A 9,388-nucleotide genomic window follows, 5' to 3' on the forward strand; every position below is an offset into this window, starting at 1 on the left:
GGTGTTGAAGCACGCCGCGCCCGCGGTGAACATATACAGGCTGCGGGCAAGTAGCAGGTCGTGCGCCGCACATCAGCCTTGGCTGGGAGGAGGGCTCCGGCTCGCCGTGCACATGTCGTCCTCACTGGGGCCGAGGGGGCCCTTCCTCTAACCCAGTCGCAGCACGGCGCCGCGTGGCTGCGGGGGCACTGAAACATTAAAGCTAGGTGGCAGAATTATTGGACCATCATCATTTTTTGAGGGCACAGGCTTTGTGGAGAGGTGGAGGGGCCAGCGGTGTGCAGAAATTCATTTCAGATGCGAGCCACTGTGTGTAGTGGAGCAGGAGACGGGAGCGTGGTAATGGCCGTGGCAAGGACAGGATGGCAGTTTAATGGTTCGGGGCAGGTTTCACAAAAATGCTTACATATAAAACAAAATACTAGAGAAAGGGCAGAAAGCCTTAAAAGTGAAACTCAAAAAAAATATAACCTTCATATTCCTTTCACGATTATATGAAGCAAGTTAACCCAGAAATTACACCGGTTTCACCTGTGACAGGTGAACCCTAAATATCCTCTCGGTGGCTGGATTGCTTAATAACAACGTAACCGGCGTAAGGAAATCGAGAATGACACACGGCCCATGGAATCTGGGGGCAAGCTTGCCCGCGGGAACAAAATTCTTGACCATTACTTGGTCACCTACCTTCAAAGGGGTGGGTCTCCGTCCATGATCATACCTTTCCCTAACCTTTTCATGAGACACTGTGAGATTGGCTTTAGCCTTCTTCCAAAGATCTTTAACATTGTCCGGATCTATTGTCTCAGGTAGAATGTCACTCAGGGACCAGAGGTTAGAGAGCGGCGTGTTGGGAACAAACTTGAACATCAAAGAGGCTGGAGTAAATTTATGTGATTCATGAACCGCCGAATTCAAAGCAAAAGCTAACCAATGCAGGGACGTGTCCCACCTGGAATGATCTTCATGATGATAGGCAATAAGCGCGGACCTGAGATTACGGTTAACCCGTTCAGCCAGAGATGGTTGAGGGTAATAAGCAGAAGTAGTTACATGAGAGATGGACAAGTCAAAACAGAATTTACGAAAAAGATTTGATGTGAACGCCTTAGCATTATCAGACACAATATATTGGCACGGACCAAAAGAAGCAAAAATAGAATTTAGGCAAGTAATGGTGGACTGAGCGGTAGCCAGCTTAGTCGGAAATAACCAGGAAAATCTTGTAAAACCATCTACGCATACAAAGATGAACTTGTTGGCATTTCCCTTTGACTGGGGGAAGGGTCCTACATAATCAATATACAGGCGTTCCATGGGGCGCGACGCTTGATGCGAAGACAAAAGGCCTACCTTGGTGGACATGGTTGGTTTACTAAGCAAACAAGATTTACAAGCTTTTACCAGTTCACGGATTTCACCGTCCATACCTTTCCAGATGAACCTTTCACGAATCTTTTCACGAGTTTTAAAGATTCCAAGATGCCCTCCTAATGGGGTCTCATGATAGTATTTGAAGATCATAGGCACAAGAACAGCTGGAACGACAACCTTCATCATCTTATCATGCCTCGAAGGGCAACATAGAACACCATTCCTCAGAACATAAGGGACATGTTCCCCAGAAGAAAGGGTTTCCATTATCGGAGCCAGCGTCGGATCTTCACGTTGGTATTTCTCGATATCCCTAAAGAGCATGGGAGCATCTGTTAAGATGGCATTAACATCAGATAGCATGGACTCGGGAGGAGATGAACTATCGACCGGTTCATGGTTCTCAACGTCGTTGGAAAACATTCGGCTGAGTCCATCAGCAACAACATTTTCAGTACCTCTAATATGCCGGACATCGAATTGGAAGGCAGAAATACGGATGGCCCAACGGGCTATACAACCAGTACGACACGGCCTACCTAAGACCCAGCTTAAGGCTTGATTATCTGTCTCCAGGTCGAATTTGACATGTTCCAGATAGAGACGGAACTTCTCTAAGGCAAATAAGACTGCCAACCCTTCGAGCTCATAGATAGAATACTTGGCTTCTTGAGCCGATAGAGTCCTAGATGCATAGGCGATGGGTCGCCTCCCTAGTTCAGTCTCTTGAAAAAGGACTGCAGCTACTGCTGACGACGACGCGTCGGTTTGGACGATGAATTTCTTCGAGAAATCAGGCATAGCAAGTACAGGGGCATTACAGAGAGCTAATTTAAGATCTTCAAAAGCGGCTTGTTGAGAAGGTCCCCACTCGAATTTGATGCCTTTCCTACGAAGAAGGTTCAAGGGCGCCGCTCTATTAGCAAAGTTAGGAATGAACTTCCTGAAGAAATTCACCATACCAATGAACCTGGCGATACCTTTGATGTCCTTGGGAGGTTTAAAATCACGGATGGCCTGTGTTCTAGAATGATCGACTGCAACACCATCAGGTGACACAATATGCCCTAGGAATGACATAGAGGGCTTAGCAAAGGCAACCTTGGACAACTTAACAGTTAACCCAGCCTTACGAAGGCGATTGAGGACTTCTTGCAGATGATCTAGATGTTCTTCAAAGGTCTCCGAAAATACGACGACATCATCCAAGTAGTGATACAAGTACTCAAATTTGATGTCGGAGAAGACCCTATCTAGCAGCCTAGTGAGTACAGCTGCTCCCGTGGGGAGCCCGAAAGGCACGCGGTTGTATTCGTATAAATTCCAGTCCGTGGCAAACGCTGTAAGATGTTTAGACTCTTCCGCAAGGGGAATTTGATTGTAGGCTTGATTCAAATCCAAGATGGTGAAGAACTTGTCCTTACGGAACCATGAAAAACAAGAATGAAGGTCGGGAAGGGGCACAGATTGTAACACCACCTTCCGATTGAGAGCCCTATAATCAATGACAGGCCTGAAGCCCCCTTGGTGTTTCGGGACTAGAAAAATAGGTGACGAATACGCCGACTTAGAGGGCCTAATAATACCATCCTTCAACATCTGATCGATGATTTCTTTCAGAGCCTTCATTTTAGGTGGAGATAGCCTATAAGGTGGAAAACGGACAGGAATTGAATCCGTGACCTCAATTTTGTATTCAATAAGGTCAGTAACACCAAGAGTATCAGAGAACACCTCTGGAAATGACTGACATAATTTACGAATACTATCAGCCTGCTCCTCAGGTTGATGTCTAAAGTCTAACAACATCTCATCCTGGGTAGGCGAAATAGATGAACATGATACAGAATTACACTTTAACAAGGGAATTTTACAATTGGACGCAAATTTGAATGTGCACAACTTACTCTGAAGATCGAGCACAAGACCAGTGTGAGAAATGAAGTCAGCTCCCAATATGATGGGGCAAGACAGGTGCTTAGCCACAAACAATTTGATTTTCCATGTAAATTTAAATATACGAATTTTGACATTTACAGAACCTAGGATTTCCAATGGAGATGAATTAGCCGAAACATATTGAACAGGAGATGAGATATAGTCAGGTAGTTTACAAACAGATTTCAATTTTGAATACCATTGGTCCGAAATAATTGAACAAACACTGCCTGAATCTAATAGAGCTGTTATAGGTTCGTTATTTACCTCAATCTTAAGAAAAGGAACAGGTGCGGGGGTATCCGCCGCAATCCTAAGACACTCTTTGGGGCATTCAAAAGATGGATTTGCAAATTGAACGTTCCCTGAATTCACGACCTTTTTGCCAGGGGCTGAGCCTTGGGAAGCAGAATTAGTCGACTCAGCCGAAGCCGCTAGTCACATTTTATTATTGGCATTGGTGGAATTTGCACCAGAAGTTGAGCAGGAGGGGGTGCTATTTGAATTTGGGCAATTTTTGGCGATATGTGAGAAAGCCCCACATTTAAAACAGCCTTGTGATGAACCAGCCCCATTCCTTGTCCCACTCGACTTGATCAGTGGACACTTATTGCGCAGATGGTCGGGCGACCCGCAAGCATAACATTTACGGGGTGTGACTGGTCGGCGAGGTGGAGGCCGAGTATTACTAAAGGAAGGTGGGGGTTCTTTCGCGACACGCAAAGAGTCGGCGTATCTAACTCCTTCCGCTGAGACGGCCAATGCTTCAAGTTCAGAGAAGGTTTGCGGGCACGCCGCGAAACACAAATATGACCTATAGGATGGTGAAATTCCTTCTACAATAGCCTGTACAATTTGATTTTCAGGAAAATGAAGGGCAAACACCCTAGTATAGAATTTAATATCTTGGATGAAGTCTGCTAAGTTTTCATCCAAACGCTGTACACGATAATAGTACTTCTGAATAAGGGAGGACCTGGCCCTAGCCGGGATGAAGTTAGCTAGCAAGTGGGCGTGGAAATCCTCAATAGATGATTGCTCGGCAATGGCTCGTACTATTTTGTCGGAGAGAATCCCAATTGCATAGGGATAGATGATTTGCAAAATCTGACATGGGGAAAGAGAAAAAACAAGGGCATGATCCTGAAATTCAACTAAAAATCTTAAAAATGAAATTACGTCACTGGTGGTATTAACGGAAAACTTAGAGATACCTCTGAGCAACATTGCCAATGGATGAGGCAAGCTGCTAAACCCGGGTGACATAGTAGGTAAAGGTTTCAATGGCAAGGAAGTTAATTCAGAACGTATATTACTCAACGATGCACGGCGTTCAGACTCGTTGTCCAATGGGGCAGAGATAGTTTGAGCGGCAACGGTTATCCTATTGGCTTCTCCCTTAGGAGGCTCTTCCTCGCTACCTACATTCATCGTGGTGGGTTGATCAATTTTGGGAGGAACTTCCCCAGTTAACAATTGAGTGACCTTGCTAGATAATTCAGAAATACTTTCAAGCAACGTACTAGCTTCCTTCCTCTGAACGTCATTCAACTTCAGAGACAACAGATCGTTAACTCTATTTGAAAAATGATATAGCCTGGCTTGCACACGCTTAATTTGATTAGGAGAAGGATCATTTTCGTCAAAAAAACTAACTACCGATGCTAGCCCAGTAGTATTCTCGGTGATCGTGGAAAGAGAGTCGTCAATTTCTTTCTCTCCCAAATTGGGGATGGAAATGGGCAAATCAAGGGACTCTCTAAGCTTGTTGGTGTCTATCGCAACCATGCCTCCAGATTGCACATTTCTGATAGTTAACTCATAGATCAACTCCTCTTTGCGCAAATAGTTAAGATGGAGAACATCGCGAGGGCCGGGCATGATGACAGAACAATTTTGAAAAACTCAAAAAATTCCAGCAACTGAGAAAATGGTTAGAGTTCAGAACAAAACAATGTTTAGCCGTCAAAAGGGGCTAAAATGAGACCCATTCAACCACGCTCTGCTACCACTTGTTACCGTGTTTTTGCGGTAGTTATGCGTGAAAGAAGGTGCGGGTGTGAACGGGTCTCAAGCTACGAAATTGTAGTGAATGTAAAATTAACAAGGTTATATTTTCTTTTCCAAATAACGAAATAACAATCATGGCAGGTACAGAGTAGCAAGGCAATAAAAATACAATTACAGTATTTACAGTATTTGGGCTTCGAGCCCCGAATTCACACTTCTAGGGCAATTAGCCCAACTTTACTCCAAAATAAGTTTTACCAGAGGGGCAGAAAACCCCATTCATGATCAGGAGCACTTGCTCCAAATTACACAGAAAAGCCTCCTCGAGGCATACAACACTCAATTTTCAAGAAAGAGCTACTCGCTCTCAAACTTTAAGCCTCTCAAAGGCCACACCAAACTCCACCTTCAAGTTGTCCTCTCAGGACATAGACACAGGGGTAAAATACCCAACCTACTGAGGTCTATTAAGTGAAAAAGGTTAATTACATGACCTCTAAAATAACAATTTGAGAGGAGGCGATCTGCACTCCTAATGTATTTGTTTTTAAAACCTAATCTGGCTCTAGGCCACTAATACAAGGGCTAATCCCATACTAAAGAGGTGACTTAAGAAAAGAACAATTTGCTTTACGTTAACGAAGAATAGGTTGAGACAAATAAGTTCACCTCAAAACAAAATGATTGGGAGCTCGAGAGGGTTAAGCACTCTCTATCCCGATATGCAGTTTAAAAGATGGAATAGATACAAGTTTCTTTACATTTTAAGGAAGGTTACATAATGGAAAAACTTCGGACCCGCCCCGAGAGTTAAACTGCTGAGCAAGCAAGAAAAGAAGTAATTAATCGGCCATTACCTGGTTGTTGACTGCCGCCGAAGAAAGAGGCGCTTCCCGCCCCCTGCTATGTACTTTACACACTGAAAGATGGAACAGAAGTGGCTCGGAGACCCTAAAATCAGCAGTTTATATACTCTCGCGGAAAGTTCGAGGCGTTTGGGGAAGAAAACACCCGCCCACAATCACTTTATTGGGTAGGATACAGCAACATATTCAAGTTGGGGGAAGATACATCAGATTGGTCAGAAATTAATAAAAGAAATTCGGGATTGGCTAAATACAGAACAAGGGGAAAGAGAGGGGTATACAGCCAACTTAAACAATGACTGAAAGAAATTTAACAAAGAACAAACTTATGAATTCAAAATTTCTCCAAAAAAAACAGTTCTTTCACTCCGCACTAGGGTGCACTATTGTTGATCTTCAGTAGTGTCCTCTAGAAGAGAAATTTCACACTTCTTACTACAAGCAAACAAAAATACGTCGAAAATGACACAGTTCAAAAACTCCAAAATTTCCAGGTAGTGACATCTTCTGAGAAAGTGGAAAATTAATACCGTAGATAAAGTTCAGACTTCCTCCAGCAGAGGAGTTTCAACTGGCGCACATTTTAAATTAGCGGCGTGGAGGTGTACCGCCCGGTACAATTATTATTATTAAGACATATATAGACAGACAGGAATAAGAAAAAAAAGGAACACATAATAGGACAAACACAATGGCAGGTCAGTGTGGCAGGCATTTGCCTGGTGTGAAAATGGGAAACCACAGAAAACCATCTTCAGGACTGCTGACAGTGGGGCTTGAACCAACTATCTCTCGGATGCAAGCTCACAGCTGCATGCTCCTAACCACATGGCCAACTCACCCGGTGGAAAAGGCAAGAAACATAAAATAAAGATAATACAGATGGCATGTGTTTATACCCGCCCTGAATGTTCATTTCAATGGTTGTGATATCTGAAGCCATTTATTTTCAGTTTCAACTCGGTTAATTTTTTAAAAAATTACTATGCTTTACACAACATTAATACAGCAGGCACCACTTGATGCAGAGGCAACTAGGCACAGTATGACAGTCTTTTATTTCTTTTGGAAAACATGACTGTGGTCTGCACAAGACTGCCAACTTACGAACAAGGGACAAGACCATTGGTTTGCACTGTTAGGTCCAAGTAAGGACAAAAACACTGTGTTGGGGAAAACAAAGGGTGTCTGCGGGTGTAAGCCCCCAGGTTACATCCGTGAAGCGGCCAACAAGCTTGTAGCATTACCTAGGGCGACAGCAGCAAGCATTCTATGTTTGATAGTATCAATAATGAATTCATTAATGAAGTATGCCGGATCATGCTGGTCATAGGTCTGGATTGATTAGGTCCAGCTAGTGAAAAAATGGACCCAAGGGCAAGCAATAAAGGGAGCCTTGAGCCATGATAGGCCATCCTTGCACACTCAAAATATTGAGAATCGGTGGTGGCATATGAAACACAATACCTACTCCATTCCACAATTCGGCAGGAAAAAGAACCAATTTTACAGGCTACCGGTACCTCATGGAATTCCTGTTCAAAACAACATTGAATGAGAATGCGTTGTTCTGACTGTGAAGTTTTCCAGTGTTTTAATTCAGATAGGAACTGTTTCATGGATTTCCACAAAATATAAATGGTGACAATGTAAGAAATTCATGAAACTCCCTCCCAAGTTGGTGGTTATCCATGACTGAGAGAGAAGAGTGGTGATAACCGCAACACCAACTTCAGTGAGATGGGAAGAAAAGGTACCAACAATATGTTTTCAAGTTGAGACAGGGGATAAATGATAACATTTTTGGATTAGGTTGGGCTGCCCACGTTATATAGAGCACTATCAAGACAAGTATAGATATTTTACCTATTGCTTTTTTTTTTTTTTTTTTTTTGCTATTGGCTTTACGTCGCACCAACACAGATGGCGATGATGGGACAGGAATGGGCTAGGACTGGGAAGGAAGCAGCCATGGCCTTTGAATCCCACTGTCGGCAGCCCTGATGATGGTTTTCCGTGGTTTCCCATTTTCACACCAGGCAAATGCTGGGGCTGTACCTTAATTAAGGCCACGGCTGCTTCCTTCCAACTCCTAGGCATTTCCTCTCCCATCATTGCCATAAGAAGAAAATCTGTGTAGGTGCGATGTAAAGCCACTATTAAAAAAATAAATAAAAGAACAGTTACAAGATTAAAGATTGAAAGAATTCACAGAGTCTGCAAACAGTTTTTTACAACACTCTCCTTCAATATATGGAGAACAGGACACTACCCTTTGATAAACTCAAAGAACTTTGGTGGGCAGAACAATTCTCCGAAAGGCTCTAAATCAGACTTCGACTCTGTGCTTAGAGTAGAGGATGTATTGCATGAATTCCCAACAGTATTCCACCTACTTACAATGCTTTGGTGTACCGAAAGAGACCACCATGAGTTGGAGCATACAAACACTGAAAGCCTTGATAACGATCTTGAGGCATCACCTCTACGCTCCATCCACTTAATTAAATCAATTAAAGTAATTTATCTGCTGCCTCTTTGTTCTCTGTATGGTACACTATCAATAGAACGACTGTATTTTACTCTGTACTAAATTTATATTGTACGGTATTCTTTGTCAGTTTGGAAGCCTCAGTCATTTGGGGAAGAATAAATATTATTATATAAATATTATTGGATGTGTTCCAAATTTTCAAATATCTTTGACTCTTCGAAAGGACGCAAAGCCAGTTTTTACAAGAGAACGAGATGTACCGTATGTACTCAGAGAACGTGTCGAGAAGGAACTAGATGCATTAGAGCACACGGACATCATTACTCCTGTAGCCACAAGTGACTGGGGTTCACCCTTGGTGATCATACCTAAGCCTGATGGACATTCATATTTAACTGCCCTTTCAATGTGAAATGTAAAGTCGTGTCCTCATCCCGAGGTGGTGCAGCTGTGTGTACCATTTCAACCACATACCAGTCCCCCTGCGGAGGCCGCAGCGTAACGGCTAGTCTTATTAGCTGCCGTCCTCGGGGGCCCGGGTTCGATTCCCGGTACTGCCAGAAATTTAAAATTGTCAGGAGAACTGGTATGTGGTTGAAATGGTACATGCAGCTCATCTCCATGAGGACATGAGTTTACCTTTCAATGTGATATCTTACTTGAAGTTTGTGAAAAGAAAGTATATGGTGCATTTATTTTCTTAACA

The sequence above is a fragment of the Anabrus simplex genome, chromosome 10 (genome assembly GCF_040414725.1).
Source record: "Anabrus simplex isolate iqAnaSimp1 chromosome 10, ASM4041472v1, whole genome shotgun sequence".
Taxonomy (NCBI): domain Eukaryota; kingdom Metazoa; phylum Arthropoda; class Insecta; order Orthoptera; family Tettigoniidae; genus Anabrus; species Anabrus simplex.